Raw genomic sequence first — 19,204 nt, 5'->3', positions numbered from 1 at the left:
AATCCTTCTGGAAAGCCATAGAGAAATAGCTTTAAAAATGGGATATGAAATATTACGTGGAAACTTAATGAAGCAATATAAATAAAAGACCAATTTATTTTAATAAGATATTACATTGTTGTCTTCACTGTTTAAAATCTTTAAAATGTCAACAACTCAACAACGTCTCAGTAAAATAATGCAAATTTGCTCTTTTCACAAGACAATGATGTTGAAAATTAAAGGATGAGGTGATAATGTGGGAGCTGTCATGTTCAACCAAACTCATTTGGAGAAAAAACGTCACTCCACAATAACAAACCCAGAGTAGGTCTCTATCCAGAGTGGCGGGGAGGCCTCCAGCTTTCTCTAGGCATCTCTATCACCTGCAATAGCCAACAATATCAGAAGTACTGCCTTGTGTGCAAAAACTCCATTTTTGCAACTTCTGCATTGCCAGTAAGGCCTGATCCAGATGCAGTTTCTTGAGATCAGAAAATTTACAGCTATTCACCCAAATCTTACGTGCTCCAAAACTTGCCACCACTGCTATCATCAAAGACAGAAGTTTGATTTCCCTATCTGCTGACTTTGCTTGCCCTAAGAGATGGCCATTTGCTCCTGTTGCGTCAGGATGATCCATTTCTACCCAGAAGTCCATAGTCTTGCACAGGTATGGAGGCTGGTCCAGCTGCCCAGGCTTCTTTTACCATAGATATGAATTATCTTCTGGAATTCTCTAGCCACTCAACTCTGTGTCAGTATTACTCTGGATCTTTAGCTATATTTTGGTAACTATGAAACTCAATGATAAGGGAATTAGGATGTTTATCACTCTGCTTGCCCAAAGTACAGAGAAAATAGAAGGTTTTAGAAGTCACCAGTCCCAAGAATTTCCAAAAGCCATCTACGCAAACTCCATTTGGTTTCAAGGCCTGGGACTAATCCTCTGTGGCTGGAGACTCCACCTCCTAAGATTAAGGCTGAACCATAGGAGCCATCTTTCTTTTTTCATGAAAGGTAGCATATGTAGGCAGTTAATCAGATTTTTCTTTTTAAGACTTTTTTTAAAGCAGTTTCAAGTTCATAGCAAGATCAACAGGAAGGTACATAGATTTCCCACATACTCTCTGCCCCCAAACATGCATGCTCCCCACCCCTACCCGCTATCAACATCCCCCACCAGAGCAGGAAATCTGTTACAATTAGTGAACCTATATTAACACATTATATTCACCCAAAGTCTGTAATTTCACATTACAGTTCATTCTTGATGTCATAATACTATGGGTTTGGACAAATGTAGAATGACATGTGTCTATCATCATGATATCATAGAGTATTTTCATTGCCCTAAAAATCCTTTGTGCTCAGCCTATTCATCTCTCTGCTCCCTCCAGCTCCTGACAACTACTGAACCTTTTTCTGTCTCCAAGTTTTGCCTTTTCAAACTGTCACACATTTGGAATCCTAGAGTACGGAGCCTTTTAAGATTGGCTTATTGCACTTAATAGTATTCAGTTAAGGCTGCTCCATGTTGTTTCATGGCTTGACGGATTGTTTCTTTTTACTGCTGGAAAATATCCCATTGTCTGGATGTACCACAGTTTATTTATCCATTCACCTACTGAAGCACATCTTGGTTGCTTCCAAGTTTTGGCAAATATAAATAAGCTGCTACAAGCATCTAAAATATGCAGATTTATGTGTGGACACAAATTCTCAATTCCTCTGGGTAAATACAAGAAACACAATTTTGATCATATGGTAAGAATATGCTTAGTTTTGTAAGAATCCTTCGAATGGTCTTTCAAAGTGGCTGTACCACTTTGCATTTTTACTAGCAATGAATGAAGGTTCCTGTTGACCCACATCCTCACCATTATTAGGTGTGGTCAGTTTTCCGGATTTTGCCCATTCTAATAGGTATATAGTGACATCTCGTTGTTTTAATTTGCTCTTCCTTGATAACATATGATGTGGAGCATCTTTTCATATGTTTATTTGCCATCTGTTTATCTTTTTTGTTAAGGTGTCTATTAAGGTATCTGTTAAGGTGTCTTTGGCTCATTTTTAATTGAGTTATTTATTTTCTTATTGTTGAATTTTAAGAGTTCTTTGTATATTCTGAATAATAGTCCTTTATTAAGTGTATCTTCCCCTAATATTTTCTCCCAGTCTGTGGCTTGTCTTCTCATTCTCTTGACATTGTCTTTCCCAGAGAAGTTTTTAAATTTTGATGAAGTCTAGCTTATCAAGTATTTCCTTCACTGATTGTACATTTGGTATTGTCTCTAAAAAGTCATTGCCATACCCAGGGTTTTCTAGGTTTTCTCCTGTAATCCTGTAGGAGTTTTACAGTATTGCATTTTATATTCAGGTCTATGATCCATTTTGAGTTAATTTTTGTGAAGTGTGTAAGATCTGTGTGAATGTCCAGTTTTCTAGAAGTACTTGTTGAAAAGACCATTTTTGCTCCATTGTATTGTCTCTGCTTCTTTGTCAAAGATTAGTTGATCATATTTATGTGGATCTATATCTGGGCTCTCTGTTCTGTTCCATTGATCTATTTGTCTATTCTTTCTCCAGTGCCACACTACACTGATTATTGTAGCTTTTTAATTAAGTCTTAAAGCCAAGTAGTGTCAGGCCAACTTTGTTCTTTAATATTGAGTTGGTTCTTCTGAGTCTTTTGCCTTTCTGTATTAATTTTATGATCAATTTGCTGATATCTACAAAATAACTTGCTGCAATTTGGATTGGGATTGCAGTAATCTATAGATCAGATTGGAAAGAACTGACATCTTGACAATATTGAGACCTTCTATTCATGCACATGCAATTTATCTCTATTTATTTAGTTCTTCCTTGATTTCACTCATCAGAATTTTGTAGTTTTCCTCATGTAGATCTCCTACATATTTTGTTAGATTTATACCTAAATATTGCATTTTGAAGGTGCTAAAGCAAATTCTATCATGCTTTTAATTTCAAATTAAATTTATTTTCATTGCTGGTATACAGCAAAGCAAATGACTTTTGTATATTAACCTTGTATCCTGCAACCTTGCTATAATCACTTATTAGTTCCAGGAGTTGTTTTCATCAATTCTTTTGGATTGTATATGTAGACAATCCTGTCATCTGCAAACAAAGACAGTTCTGTTTCTTACTTCCCAATCTGTATATCTTTTACTTATTTAATTTTTTGGTCTTATTGTATTAGCTAGAACTTCTAGTATGATGTTGAAAAGGAGTGGAAAGAAGGGACATCTTTGCCTTATACCTGATCTTAGTGGGAAAACTTTTAAGTTTCTTGCCACTAAGTATGATGGTAGCTGTTGGGTTTTGGTGAAGGGGGCGCTAATAGATATCCTTTAACAAGTTGAGGAAATTCTCCCATATTTGTAGCTTCCTGAGAGTTTTTATAAAAAATGGGTATGACTTTTGTCAAAGTTTTTTCTGCATCATTGATATAATCATGTGATTTTTCTGTTTTAGCCTCTCTATGTGATGGATTATAGTAATTGATCTTCACACGTTGAACCAAACTTTCATATCTGTGATAAATCCCACCTGATCATGGTGAATAATTCTTATTGTTGGATTTAATTCAGCTGAGTAGTTTTATCAGCCTATTTCTTGCTTGTAGAATGTTGGAAGTCCAAGAGCCTTCCTTTATTTCATACTTCCTTTTCTTTTAACTGAAGGCTAGAAGAGAAAAATTTCTTAAGAACCCTGTGAGTCTCCCCCAGGAGTATTCACTCCATTAGACTACAGGCTGCTCCAAAGATCTTTCCTGGATAATGCCATCTCTATTTCTGGCTTCTGCTGAGTGGCTGAGGAATACATGAGTCACATACCTAATTTCTTCAAAGAGCCTTCTGTGTGACTGAAATTCTGACTTTCTGATCCTCCTGCGGCATTAGCAAAAGGTTGTCTGTCCAGCCATACCCTTGGCCTTCTTTTCAAAGCCTGCTTTTCTGACATTGAAATCCCTAATTTAGCATCATTTGCCATAAGGATAGGCTGAGAACTTCCAAAATCATCAGGCCCTGGTTCCTTTCACTAGCAGAGTCATTGACATCCATATTTCTACTCAGTCCATCCAAGGCAATCTAGACTCTTCTTATCATGCTGTTTTTATCAAACTTCTTACAGTTGTTGCCCATTGCTTGATTCCCAAGCCATATCCATATTTTTGGTAATTTATTTCAGTAGCATCACACTTTCAGATACCAACGTCTATATTGGTTTCCAATGGTTGTTTTACCAAATTAACACAAAGTAGCTTAAAACAACATAAATTTATTATCCTATTGTTGTAAAGGAAGAAGCCTGAAATGGGTCTCACTGCACTAAAATCAAGGTGTCATCAAAGTCATGCTCTTTTCTAGAGGTTCTAGGGGAAAATCCATGTTCTTGACTTTTCCAGCTTCTAGAGGTTGTCTGTATCCCTTGGTTCATGGCCCTCTTTCACCGTCAAAACTAGCAATGTCCAATTTTGTCTTTCTCATATTGTAACACTTGGACTGTGACTTTTCTAATCTCCTCTTCCCTGTTTAAGGTTCTTTAAGACTACAGTGAGTGCATCCAGATAATCCAGGATAATCTCTTTATCTCACGGTTATCTCATTTACAAGATTAATTCTATCTGCAATGTTAATTCCTCTATACATGTTCACAGGTTTCAGCAATTAGGATGTAGATATCTTCATGGGGCCATTATTCTACCCATCACACTTATTCTATCTCACTTAATCCTTATAACAGTCCTATGATATGATTGTATTTATTATCGTTATTATCATTATGTTGCTGATAAGAAAGATTGAATCACATGTCTAAAGCAAGTAAGTGTAAAGTCTATTACACAACTATAGTTCTATGGCTAAGCATGTGTAGATATCTCTCTCTTAGATAAAACTAAGACATATGTCAAGCACTATGTTTCAGACTTTTCCAACATACCTCTAAATATTCGTGTCAGTCATGAATATCATCAGTGTTTCTATTGGTGTTTGGGTTTAAAGGAGACCTAAGAACTAACAAGTTGCTACAGTATTCCAAGTAGCTGGTTCTCATAGGAATAAGTGATGCAATGAGTAGATGAGATGCCCCTCAACTGCTAGAAGATTCTATTAGTAGAAAACAAACTAAATGGACAATTTGAATGCTCAGATGGAAGGGTACAAAACCAGAATAGTCAAAGACAAATTAGCCAAAGCAACTATTTGGTTAAAAAATGAGTCTTCTGAGTCACTGTTTTTCTGGTACTTCTGGTACACTGTGGGGGAAGTTCTGGCAAATTTTTATGTGTTACTTAAGCAATTTCCCAGTTTCCCTTACTTTTTTTCTTTTAAAAAATTCTTACTTTTTTGTGTCTCTTCTGAACCCTTTGTAACAACAACAAAAAATGTTGGAAGCAGACTCAATGTATCGTGCCCCAATTAATGCCATTTTCTCAGAGCAAAGAAATTATAGAATTTAAACCAATGAGAGGAAAAAACAGTTTTCAACCAATTTTCACATTTTTATAAACACTCGTAATTAATCAAAATCGGTAAAATAGTTTGAAAAATACAGATTTTTTTCATTTTTTTTATTGGTGTTCAATTTACCAACATACAGAATAACCCCCAGTGCCCGTCACCCAATCACTCCCACCCCACCCCCCGCCCCATGTGGGGAATATAAATAATAGAAAAATACAGATTTTAAAGAACAAAAATCAAACTGAAAAAAATTTACATTCCTTTTAAGATTTTAAATATTTGTTTATTTGGTTATCATAATACATTGTTCACCATAGAAAAGTTAGAAATATAGACAAGCAGAAAAGCATTTACATCCATAATTTCACTCTCAGAAATGGCTATTTTATTAACATCATGGTAAGTCTATTATAGATTCTTTGCTAAATTATATGTTATGTGTCGTATATATTATATTTGTTATAGCATATTATTCATATGCTATTCTCAATAGAATCATACTGTAAAAAACCTTATAAACTGATTTTTAGGCCTAGCAACAGATCATGAAATGTCACGATACATATTTCTGAAGTATTCTTTTTAATGGCCACATAGTATTGCATCATATAGACATGCCTTTAGACGTAGTTTTATTTAACCAATTTCCTATTGTGAATTTAGGTCATCTCTACCTGTTAGAAAATAATGAGAAATAGGAATAATCACTGGGAAATGGATTAGCAACAAAATAGGTAAAAATTTAAAAATCTAAAAATGTACAAAATTACTGTAAAAAGCACAAACTATTGCACTTGAAGACACGATGTTCACAAAACCTCAACCGTAATAAATCAATGTTGTCAATAGGTAGGGAGAAAATCAATTTACAACTTCAATTATTTATTCTTTGACCTATTCTTTTTATCAATTACTTCTGGATCATTTTCCCCAAAATTAAATTGCTTTAACTAAATTATTTAAACTGAGCCTGGTTCAGTGAGGAGGCTATTTGGTTATTCATTCCATCACATGGTTTTTCATCAAAGTTAAAATTACTACTGAGAAATGTGCCTCTGATGAAAAGGGAAAATACTTTCCACAAACTCAAGACAGAAAATGAAAGAGCCGAGTGTGATGGCATTGGGAAGACGTAGAGAGAATGCAAGGGATTAGTTAAGTCAAAGAAACAAGTATCATTATTATTTGGAAACTGCCAAGATCACATTAATCTGAAATATGAAAATAGTACTGGCAGTAATACTTTGGGTTTACTTCACATCTTCAAGTGAGACAGCTCCACACCAAAGTCATCCACATTGGCTGCAAATTCTGGCAAAAATAATACCACCCTAATCCAAATTATGAATTAATCTCCCTGCATCATTTGTCCTGAAATTTTAAGCAGACGCTGAACCTTTCTCTTTTAAACTCCTCCATACTGTGGAATTACATGATAAATTCAGGAAGCATCAACTGTAATTATAGATTAAAAATTATTTCTAAATTTTTCACCAGCTGCCTTTCTTGTTGCAACACTAGTTTAGTTAAAATGTGTCCAACAAGCTAATGCCCCCTTGAAGCCCTATTAGAAACACTGATACTTTATAAAGATGTGACACTACATCTTCAAAACCTTTTTGAAAAGTAATTATTTCCTCTAAATATCAATGAACAAATTCTTTCAAAATGATAAATTCAGTTTTTCTCTATTATTCTAAATGCAGATTACCTATAGTGATTTAATTTAATTCAGTTTATTGTCCAATAGAATTTAATTTGGCTGGACCAAAAAATTCATTGCTTCATTCAAAAGAAATAATTTACTTTTTTCTTCTTATATATAAACCTTATTTTTTCAGTCAACACTTATGGGTAGTTACCACATACTGGGCACTAGGGCTATGAAAATGAAAGGATAAAAAAGAAGGAAAAAGAAAGAAAGAAGAAAGAAAAAGAAAGAAAGAAAGAAAGAAAGAAAGAAAGAAAGAAAGAAAGAAAGAAAAAAGAAAGAAAGAAAGAAAGAAAGAAAGAAAGAAAGAAAGAAAGAAAGAAAGAAAGAAAGAAATTTTGTATAAAGCCCAATGCCTTCAGGACTTAAAACAGTGCCTAAGAACAGTAAATTCTGGATAAATATCAGATAAATAGAAGAAAAGGGGAAAGGGGGAAGGGATGGGAGGAGAGAAGGAAGGAAAGACGAGGTTTCTTCCCTTAAGAAACTTCAAATCTCTGTGTGAAATTACAGAAAAGCCCTAGGCTGGGAGGGAGACACCTGGGTCTCCACAATCTGCTACTTACTAACCACCCAGAATCTGGGGGTTATTTCTCTTCCCTGGGCCTTAATTTCCTGAAATGCAGGATTTGTGCTCCACTTCAGTTTAATGTTCTCAAATGTTATAAATAGCACTTTATCCACAAAAATGACCTTGCATTTTTCCTAATTGCCTTTGGTGCACCCACAGTCAGCCTAGGGCAGAAGTTCAGCTCACCCTGGTCTCCTGTCTGCTCCTCACAAAGAAGCATCTGACTTAAGGATGATCATCGTCACCTTTCAGCCCTAATCCCATAACCAGGGATAAATGCTGTTATCCCCCTTTGACCACATCCTGGCCTTTCTCTTTTCTCTGTAATGAAAGAAAAAATGGCCAGTTCCACTTTTTCCGGGGAAAACAGCCCAGTGCATGCAACTTGGAATCAAAGAGACCAGCCAGAAATTCAACTCTTCCCATAAAGGTAAGTGTACTAAAGGGGCTCAGCTGGGCTGGACCTGCATAACATCTTTCAGGGGGCCACCCATAAATCTGCAGTGAGTCTCAGGCCAATGAGTTTGGATCGTAGGACACAGAAGAAAATAAAATCTCCTGGTCTGTCCTGCTGTGGTAACAAGCTCTAAGGTTGCTAATGTTGCTTTCCTGTCTCAGCCTGGTTTCTTCTGGGCTCCCATGAAAACCCCTTGTGTGATAATTACTACTTTTTGTTTCTTCAAAATGTCATAGAGCCTATTTAGCCAATAGATCACCTCATGCAAGACAATTTCTCTTTTAAATATTGCATTAATCATTTAAATGTCGAATGATGTGAATTATTACCTTGGCCACAAAATGGTTTTTCCTCTTGGCTCTTTTTATTCCTTCTCTTATTACAGAAAAGCCAAACCAATACTTCACAATGGACACTTATGCCATGACTTCAGGGTCTAAATAATATCCCTTTGTTTCCACCTGTCATTCAACATGCATACTGTGCTGTAGAAGACTCCCCCGTCATGCCCATCATGGACATGGCCCACCTCACTGTGCCCAACAGCCAAGACTCTAAGGATGGTTCACAGCCGAGGAGAGGGAGTGAAAGGAGTCCAGGGTGGTGTGTCCAAGACCTAGATCTGGTCTAGTGCTGTCATAGACCAGCTGAGCAACCTGGGAAAGTCCATTGGTCCTCTAAATTCTTCTTTAATATGAGGGAGTTATAAAGATCATCTTTAAGCTCTGAAACTCTGTTGTCATCAGACTCCTTACTATCCAAAGTATTTTAGAGAGAGTTGGGAGTAGCTGTGGCAAGAAGCTTACGTTATAAACTCTGGTCAACAAAGGACATGATGACTCCTAATACATGAGAACACTGCTTGGTATTGGGATACATGGAACTCCCTTTCTGATATTAGGCTGGTGATGCAGCAAATGCTCAAGTCTTTGGAGAAGATGTCCTTATTTCAAATCTTAGGTCTGTCATTTAATATCGCCTTAGGTGAATTATGTAAATTATCTAACCTCAATTCCCTCACTTACAAGACAAGTGTGCATGTGTATATTGTCTGTGATATTGAGAAGGGGGACAGTGTCAATTTTGAGAAAACTTCGCCATGTTACTGTATCTGACTGGCCGTGTCATGGGACTGTGATTATGAGTCTGAGTCTGTGCCACAATGACTGAGTTTCTGTATCACGGAAATTTCTGTGGCATTCTTCACATCTTTGTTTCCTTGGGTAAGTGAATGAGTTTTTCACAGCTGTGTGGCTGAGGGCCAGTGAGCTTATATATGATTTCTACCCTAACTGCCTTACAGAGGTGCTGTGAGGATAAAATGAGATGATAAACATGAACAATTTGCCATATTTTATAACTTACAAATGGCTTACGCACATGACATCTGTTTTTGACATTCTAACAGCTGAATAAGGTGTTTTATTACTTTTATTAATATTAATGTATAGATACAGGGGATTTAGAACTTAACTGATTAACTTGACATAATTCAGCTAATCAAGGGGAGAGCTATACTGAATGTAGATCTTTATCATGGCCAATATTTCATTCATGTTTTTTTCCCATTATATATCCATCTCCTTGCAAAAAAGAGGTCTATTGTAAAGCACATTACCAATGTAAGACGTTGTTGATATTAAGAAAAACTCTGGAAGGCAGGCTATGCAGCTGTAATTTCCTAGATTATTTCTTGGCTAGGTTTTCCTAAGTAATTGCATTATTTTCTACTTCTTTATCAATGAAAGGTAGTCAAAGTTGATGGCAAAGTCAGGGAGGAGTCAGTTTTGAATGAAAACTGATTAAAAAAAATTGCCTGAAACACCCACGCTGCACGTTCTGTAGTTGATTGTTGTAATGTCTGCTTAATGCTTTCGGTGTATGGAGCCTACACCTGGTCTACTCTCTGACCAACACTTTCTCCAGCAAATACCATAAAGGCCTCATCTTTCCTATACTGAGATACCTCGACAGAGTCAAAAGCAGAATGGAGCATGAGTCAAGAACTGCTTCTCCAGGACCAAGGGTGGACTTTTCACTGAGCCAATGTCTTCTTTCTTATCACCTTGGTGGTCACTTGTTCAGAGGAGGAACTGTTCCCCGTAGTCATGGGGTCTAAGTTACCTTGTCCATCAAAAAGCATAGCAGCTGCCTTGCAGAAGTAGTATGAGTGCAGAGTGGCTTACATGATAAACAATAGTTCTTTTAAAACAGACATTACTATAAGGAAATCAGATCCATGATTTTTGTCTTTTAGCACAGAAATCCCATCAACTGGCCAACCAGCCAAAGTCACTTCCATTTTATATTCTGACAATCATTTCTTAAACATTTATGGGGAAGGGGAATTAATTAATTAAACAGTTTTCATTGATAAATATTCTGAAATCAAAGGGACCTATCTTTGAAATTTATTTAAGCTTCATACAGCTGTTTAGGCCTCCCTTTGGAATCATGAATAAATTCATTTCTGTTATTACTTGGCATTAAGGATGCCTTTTTAGGTGCTACTTAAGCATGAGAAGCTGGCTCTAGGTCTGTTCTGAAGAACAATTTAATTCATAGGCTTCAATAAGTCCCCAGGCAAGAAGCTAACATGTGGCTATTATTATTGTTATTAAATCCCATTTATTCAACACATAGTATATGCCAGGTTCTGAACTAAATGTTTTATACACACCATTAGTTCATTTATTTATTGAGCACCTAGCATGTGCCAGAGGCTATAGTAAATAAATTGTTGAGAAGCCAGGATTCTGATCTCTGCATAATAACATGCCAGATTTTTTAAAAATCATGAATTATGGTTTTCCTGGGCCTTATACTCCTCCCCATCCATACACTGAGAATAATAAAAACTATTTTTCTTCCCAGGACTGTTATAAAGATCAAAAAACACAATAGACATGAAATCCTGTGAATAATTAAAAAGGTTTCAAAAATATAAAAGTTAAAAAGACCACAGAAATGTTTGGTTAACAAATGTTTTTGCTTTGTTCATTTATTTGTTTCACTACATTCTGAAATACTTTTTATATTAGCTAGGATTTTATTAGACTGCCTTCCAGAGAAAAGCCAAACTAAAGTGGTTTAGCTGGAAAACACTTATTATTGCCAGATAACAAAAAATATGGGGTAGGCGATACGAAGTCCAACAATGCTGCTAAGAATCCAGGTTAATTCTATCTTCCTGCCATTTCTGATTCTACAATGACTGCTTCACCTCCGTGATAGTACCTACATTCCAGGCAGACCTCTCAAGAAGTTTTGTCAGATAATTCAGGAAAAGTTCTTTCTAGCTATATTTAGAATCCAAGAAACAAATTATATCTTCTCCCACAGAAAAATGGTCAATTTATTAATATACAAACAAAATGGAATAAGATCCCCTTTAGAAAGAGAATAGGCCACCCTTTTGAGGTTGTTGTAAAGAAAGAAACTCATACAATTATTGCAGACTCAAAGTTCAAAAAGGAAATTAGATGGGTATGTGTCTGAAAAGTTTCTCTAGAAGTCAAAATTTCTAAAGGAGACAAAGGGGAGCTAGAACTTTGGAAAAATCTGCATCACTCATACTGTCAGAACAGGAGCAGAGGAGGAATAAAAAAAAAAAAGACAAGGAGATTAACTAGAATAAGAATGCCATTTCTCTAAGGAACGTATGTTAGTTAAAGTTCCCCAGAGAAATAGAACCAATAAGAACCCTGGAAAGAGTTGAGGTGTTAGTTGAGTCTAGAGGCCATCAGCCAGCAGAGTTCCCTCTTCTTCCAGGGAGGTCAGATTTTTTTTTCTTAAATCCTTCAAGTGATTGGATGAGGCCCACCACATTATTAAGCGTAATCTGCTTTACTCAAGTCTACTTATTTAAATATTAATACCATCAAAAAAAACCTCATTACGCAGGTGTGTTTAAACTATCTGGATACCCATAGCCTCACCAAGTTGACACATTAGATTAACTATCACAGGGATTATTGAGATCTTAGAAAATAAGCCAGGCAGATATGAATTGCAAGTTATAATTTTACCAGAGTGCCAGCACTTGGGAAATTATTGGGAGCTATCCTCCAAAAACTCAGAGAATCCATATTAAAAAAATAAACAATCTCTTGAATTTTGAGATAGCTGTATCTAGTGCTTATGGAAAATTTGGACAGAGTTGAAAGGATAAGAACAGCATGATAATAAGATACTCAAAGATTATTATAAACAAAATAATGGCCGCCCAATGAATCATGCTCTTTTTTGTTCATTTCTATTTGCTATGCCTCCCATCCAGAGAGGAAGCCCATTTCTTCATTCCTCAAATCTGGGATTGTCTAGTAACTGTTTTAGCCAATAGAACAAGGCAGAACTAATGCCATGCAACTTTTAGAGCTGGCACTCCTACTCTCCCCCTCTTAACACTTCTTTGAGATCACTGTCCTGGAAGAAATTCAGGTATGTGGAAAGAAAGGTCCATCTGTCCCAGCTATGGCATCTGAATGCAGTCTCCAGAGGCCTGCCAGCTTATGAGTGAGCCCAGACAAAATTAGCTGATGAACAGTCTGACCAACCCAAAGAATTATAAAAAATAACAGGCCATTTTTGCTTTAAGCCATTAAATTTTGAGATGGTTTATTGTACAACTATAGAGAACCAGAAAATAATTGCAATTCATTTTCTTCATGGCTGCCTGGTACTCCACTGAACAACCTCACAATTTTTGAAAATCCATTCCTTTCTTGATAAACATTTGGATTGCCCCAGGTCATTCCTTACCGATAAAAAAAAAAATTTGACTTATAAACATTTATATACATTTAGTTCAACAGCTACAGAAATCCAAGAATTTCTCCAGAATATACCCATAGGAGTAGATTTACTGTTGTGGATATGAGCATTTTCAGTGTAATTCTCAAAGCAGTTATCAACCATGCAGCAATGAAATAAATAAAACACAAAAGAAAAGGTTTGTAAATATACTAATTAAAGTCAAGAACTTTTTCATTAAAGATGACATAAAGGAAAAGATAAGCAACAAACTGGAAGGAAGTATCTACCTGCATTTAATTAACAAAAAATTAGTATACTTAACACATAAAAAAATCATGAATTGGTGGGAAAAATACAAACAACTTATTGGGGGCAAATATGAACAAATTTATCAAAGGAGAAAAATAAAATGACCCATAAATATATGAAACAAGTCCTAGAAGGAAGTAGAGAAATACATTTCTTAGCGAACCCAAAACACTTCTTTGCCATTTTAAAGAGGGTGGGCGATATTGGTGGCCTATGTATTAGGCTATATATCATAATTGTCTACATAATAATTTTACTTCTTAAGCATTCAAAACTAACAAATCTGGAATTTAAATGGTGATAGAAAAGTATGTTGAGGAAGGTGCAGGGAAAAGTAACACTAATTCTGCTGGTAAGAATACAAATTAAAACCACTTTTCTAGAGATGGACTTGGCAATATATACCAAGAGCTTTTAAAATGTGTATACTTTTTGAGTCAAGAATTTCATTTCTGGGAATTACCAGACAACTGTAAGGCTATTTGACCTAAAAGTGTTGATTATTGCATGCTTTGACCATACATCCTTCTAAAAAAAAAAAAAAGTATGAACACCAAAGCATTGACTGTGACCATCTTATTCATTTCCTTCCTTCCTACTTATCTTCTTTCCCTTCCTTTCTTTCTCTTTCTTTCTTTTTTCTTTTCTTTCTTTCTTTTCTTTCTTTCTCTTTCTTTCTTTTTTTCTTTCTTTCATCTTTCCTTCTCTTTTTTTCTTTCTCTTTGCATTCATAATCTTTCTACAATAAAATGGATAATTTTAGAAACAAAGATATACTTTAATGTGAGATAATGAATAACGATTCCACTGGATATCATCATCACCATATGTTTCTTCTATGGGAAGGGCCAGTTCCACGGGAATAGCTTGAAGATGCTGATTCATGGTTAAATATTTTGCACTTACTCTCATAAGTGCATAACTCTCATTGTTACTGGTCAGAAACACAAGGTAAGGGTCAGCCCTGTAGTTAGACACTGGGGAGATGTTGATAGTCTTAACTGAGCTGACTAAGCCATTTCAGGACCACCATGGTCGGATCTCCTGGATCTTCTATTCACAAGTGTCTTGCTTTGCTCATGGGATGTAGAAAAAAATGCCACAGACTGTTACAGGTAAAGTGAGCTATTTGATGTATTATTCAACATCAAAAATAGTTTTAATGAGAAAAACATTAGTGGTTGCATTTGCTTATTTCTGTTATTATGTTTTGAATTAAAATTCTCTGATAAACTTGTTACAGTTTTTGATTGCTCAATGTAATTTTATTATTACTGACTATTTATTTAGTAATGGCTTCGGAATAGATTCTATTTGTAATCTGCAGCAAATAGGATTTTAATAATCAAGAAATTGTTACTTTTATGCCATGTTAATCATTAAATTGAGCCAGGAAATAATAGAGTTGAAGCAGATGAAAATATTAAATCTTTACCAGGAGCCTGGATAAAACCATTTGATCACTTGAGGTTTACCTATGAGTTAACTCAAGGTGAAAAGATAGTAAATGATTTAATTATTCTCCATCTGTTAGAGATTCAATTAAGTGCTATTTAGTTTCCATAACCACAGACCTCCTCAATTACTTCATTCTCAATACAATCTCTGTATATTGCATACTGACACTATTGGAAGGTAAACTATGATTATCTAAAGAGGGAAATAGCATGAATCGTACCATAGATCCATGACATATCTGCACTATAACTTTCATTAACTCTAGTTCACTTACTCAACATTCATTCAGTGATATCAAACAGTGGATTCCCTGAAGCACACTTAGTCTTCCGCCCTTAGCACCCCTCAGGCACTCTCTGCACTTACCTTGCAGTGTTGCAGTGATACTTTTACATGGCTACTTCTTCACAAAATGATGGGTTCCTTATCGTCCAGGACAATGTCAAACACATTATGAAGGACTGAGACAAAAGATATTATTTAAAGAGAAAGCTGACAGCTCCAACCTTTACTCATTAAGAAAAGTGACATGGTTCTAGTGGACAAAAAGGACTTTTGATTTTTGTAGGATGGAGAAAAGATACGATTGAAATAGCAAGACCTCTTCCAGTGCTTTTGTGTTGTTACTCAGTAGAAACTAGTGTACACATCTCACTATTTAGTAGGATGCCCTAAGTGTATCTCCACATATTCAAATGTGTACTCCAAGCAGAGGAATGGAAAATAGGTCACTCAACATAATGCAATGAGAAGAATTAGGTTTTTGTGGAGACTTTAAAGGTGGGGGGAACTCCTACTAAACTGAAAACCTGAGAGTCTAGAAAATGGCCCTCAACATATCTGTGGTGAAAGAGCAGCTTTTTATTATTTGCTTGTTTTTTTAAAAGAGAGTTATAATGTTCAGTCATCATTGATCAGTTGTTTGTAAATGATTACTCTCAATTTCTGTACTTACCTCATAGTGGACTAATAACAGACCGCACTTTGAATAGCATTGTCTAGAGGGTGGGAGACTGAAGAACAAGAATGTCTAATATTCAGTTTTATGTTGTTATTGCTAATTAATATTCTCCCTTTACGTCACCAACTTTTTAAGTTGTGGTCAACACATTCACACTTTGTAAGAATGGGTTTTGTTTGGGTTGTAGTTGTTGGTTGGGGATTTTGGAAAACAAGGAAAGCATTCAGTTTTGTGTCTTGGTCAGTGAAAAGCAGAGACAAGAAAAGAAAATAGATGATGATACAAGTTCAATGAGACCAAGAAATTGAAGCCACAGCGACCTTGAGAATGCAAGCTCTGTAGGTTGCTGACTTCCTGAAAAGATCACCAAAAAATTTATGGATCAAGCAAAGCCACATTTATTGCTCATTGTAATAAAGGAGATCATTAACTTACAGAGTATTAGCAGCGTCTTGAAAGAGAGAGTACAAAGAGAAGATATTTATAAGGGTCTGGTTTAAGGTGGGTCCTTCAATGTGAGAGTAGAACTGGATAGAGTTAATGATTATAATACTTTAGGATTGGCAGACACAATGAAGAGAGGGTTTCAAAGGGAGCCATAAAGAGTGAACTTTTAATAAACCCAGGTAAATGATCTATTGTTCACAGAAGGAGGCTATGTACCCGATGAAAGCTACTTTGATAGTCTACTATTAAAATAAAAGGGTTGGGATGCCCAGGTGGCTCAGCAGTTGAGCATCTGCTTTTGGCTCAGGGTGTGATCCCGAGATCCTGGGATCAAGTCCTACATAGGGCTCCCTGTGAGGAGCCTGCTTCTCCCTCTGCCTATGTCTCTGCCTCTCTCTTTCATGAACAAATAAATAAAATATTTTTTAAAATAAAATAAAATAGTTTTGGAAAGTTCATGAAACAGACATCCTACTGGGTGAGAATTTCCTTGAAAGATAAAGTCAGGTTAATGCAGAGAGTTGAATAGTAAGGTCATATCGATATAGATATTAAGCTACAAGTTTCAGTTAGTTCTGAGATACCAGCAAATGCCAACTCTGTAGAAAACACTAGATTTTTCAGAGGTTTTAGAATGGGAAATTTGATCTCATGTGATATTTAGCTTATATTTCATTGAGTGTATATATTATCCCTAGCAGAAGCACTGAAAAGCACATAGTAGGGACTCTACAAATACTTATATAAAAATAGTGAATAAGTTAAATAAATGAGTACATCACTCTAGTACTGTTTAATTCAAAGTCTGAAAGCTCTGGTTTTCCTAATGTTGTCTGTCATAATGACATCTTATTTCAGCATAATCTTTTTTTAAAGACTTTATTTATTTATTTATTTATTTATTTGTGAGTGAGTGAGTGAGTGAGTGAGTGTGCACAGGAGAAGGGGCAGAGGGAGAAGCAGGTTCCCTGAGCGGGGAGCCCAAGAAGCGGGGTTCGATCCCAGAACCCTGGGATTAAGACTTGAGTTGAAGGCAGATGCTCAACCAACTGAGCCACCCGGTGCCCCATTTTGGCATAATCTTATGCTAAGCTTCAAACATGAGCACACAAGCATATCAAGCAAGTGACCTTAGACTCACTGGAATCTTACACAACTCGTCCTCAGCTGGTTGGAAATCTCATCTCCCAGCAGCCATGTGAAACCTGAAAGTGACCGCTTGCCAAGAAGTGCTGTCTCTGCCACAGGAGGCAATCAGAACTCGGAACTCAGAATCTTGCCTGATGTATTTGGTGTGATTCCTCCCTTTGTGTCCTTTTAATTTCTGCTTGGAGACACTCATTGACCTTGTAGCAGACTAGTAGAGAGACTCCTTACTAGGGAAGCAAGAAATTTAGCTTTGTTTGAAACCTTAATTTATTGGGCATTTTTTCCTTAGTGCTAAACAATTTTAGTAGAATCCGAATCCAGAGATATAATGGAAGGCGGACTGTTAAAAAAATCCAAACTCCATTGTCAATGAGATGGCAAAATTATGTGTTTTCTCCAAAACTGTGGTCCCAAACTACATACAATTAAAACTTACAATAGTTTAATTTTAAAATGTAGTCTTTAAAGACTATAGCATATATGTATTGCAGCTAAATGCTCCTGTATTTCAAACAAATTAAAAATTATTAAAACATTCTAAGAACAATAGTATGACGTATTTGAAACCAGAGCTGCCCCCAGAAAATCTAGAACATTTGGGTCATGAATCCAACTCTCTCTACCCACACTGTTTTGATTGTGTACTTGCTCTCTAATTCTATTTTAAAATTCCCTTAGGCATGTATTTGAAACTAACAGCATTTTTAGAATGTAAACTTCACTATGAGGTACAGGGCATTGCTCATTTATATGGACTCATTTATATACTATGAATTTGGTCAAAAAAGGGCATGGGATTTGAGCACCTCCTGGTTATCGGGGGGAAGTGTGCATCTGAGTCAGCTCCCTTAAAGGATTGGTTAGGACAGAGTAGAGCTGCAAGCCAGTAAGTCCTGGGAGAGTAATGGTCAAAGAGAGGTGGGAGCATCCTTGCCCATACATTAAAGGCACTCCCATTCCCTGAGTTACAGAGGAAGGCTGAGATGTCATACTGTCTGTGAGTTGGAACCTGCCAGTAGTATTTGTAGGTCTTAGTCACTGAAATGCTATGATCTCTGAGCAGGAGGGGACAGATACCTCAGTCATGTATTTTTAGAATATTTTAGTTTTGTTTTTCTCTCCAGCTGAGCTTGGGCTTCCAGCCTGATAGTCTGCATTTAATATGTTCTGTTGGAGTATTCAGTTCATTTATTTTTAATTAAAAAGTTATTAAGATTATAAAACTGTATAAAGATTAAAAGCAGACAGTACAAATTACATATATGATGTGGTGACATTAAATATTCACCTACCCAGCTAATCTGGGTAACTTCAGAGTGAATAGCAAAAAATAACTGTGGCCTCTAACTTTGTTCTTTCCAGGTTCTCAACACTTGTCCCTGAGCACCCTTCTCTCTCTTTTGTGATTCATAAGTAAAGGCTTCTTCCTGGCCTGATAGATTGCTTCTAATTGAGCCTTGCAAAAGAGTAATATCTTATCAGTCTATCAGTGTGGAAAATGGGGGGAAAGGGAGTGGAGAGTCAGTTACCTTTCATAATCCCAGACAAAAACCAGTTTCATGATACACAGAGCCCACAGAAAAATGCCACAAGGGAGCCTGGAAATGATGTTAAGCTCAGTGCACACTAAGAAATCTCCAACAGTAAGTTCTAGGACTCACAGGAAAGGTGATTTTATGCAGAAGGGCAGCAACACTACACTGGCTCTGGCATGACTCTTGTCCTTGTCAGTAGAAACCAAGAATAGGACTACCAAGGACTCAGAGTTTGCTAGAGAAAGAAATTCCAACTCAAAAGTACTTTTAAGTTCATGATCCAATTCACCTTTAGACGATCTCTTGAGGTTAAGAATAACAGTTAATTGTGCAAAGTTTTAAGAAGTGAAAGGGTATGTTCAAGGCCATGGTAGGCG

The 19,204-nt window shown here is 36.2% G+C and overlaps 1 long non-coding RNA gene across 3 annotated transcripts in view; it reads right to left on the bottom strand.

Moving 5' to 3' along the window:
- Positions 1-17,393, bottom strand: part of LOC144322932 (uncharacterized) — a 107,386-nt gene extending 89,993 nt beyond the window's left edge. For 2 of the 3 annotated variants that reach the window (XR_013388514.1, XR_013388516.1), the window contains exons 1-2: positions 17,285-17,393; positions 15,102-15,196 (exon numbers count right to left, since the gene is read on the bottom strand). This is a non-coding gene — a long non-coding RNA (uncharacterized LOC144322932). Of the gene's footprint in view, positions 1-12,813; positions 12,970-15,101; positions 15,197-17,284 lie in introns of those variants that run through there. The other variant, XR_013388515.1, reaches the window with a different exon arrangement.
- Positions 17,394-19,204: the final 1,811 nt, after the last annotated feature.

Source organism: Canis aureus, chromosome 11 (assembly GCF_053574225.1).
Source record: "Canis aureus isolate CA01 chromosome 11, VMU_Caureus_v.1.0, whole genome shotgun sequence".
NCBI lineage: Eukaryota > Metazoa > Chordata > Mammalia > Carnivora > Canidae > Canis > Canis aureus.
The sequence above is the reverse complement of the archived record's forward strand: the minus strand, read 5'-3'. Positions and strand labels throughout refer to the sequence as shown.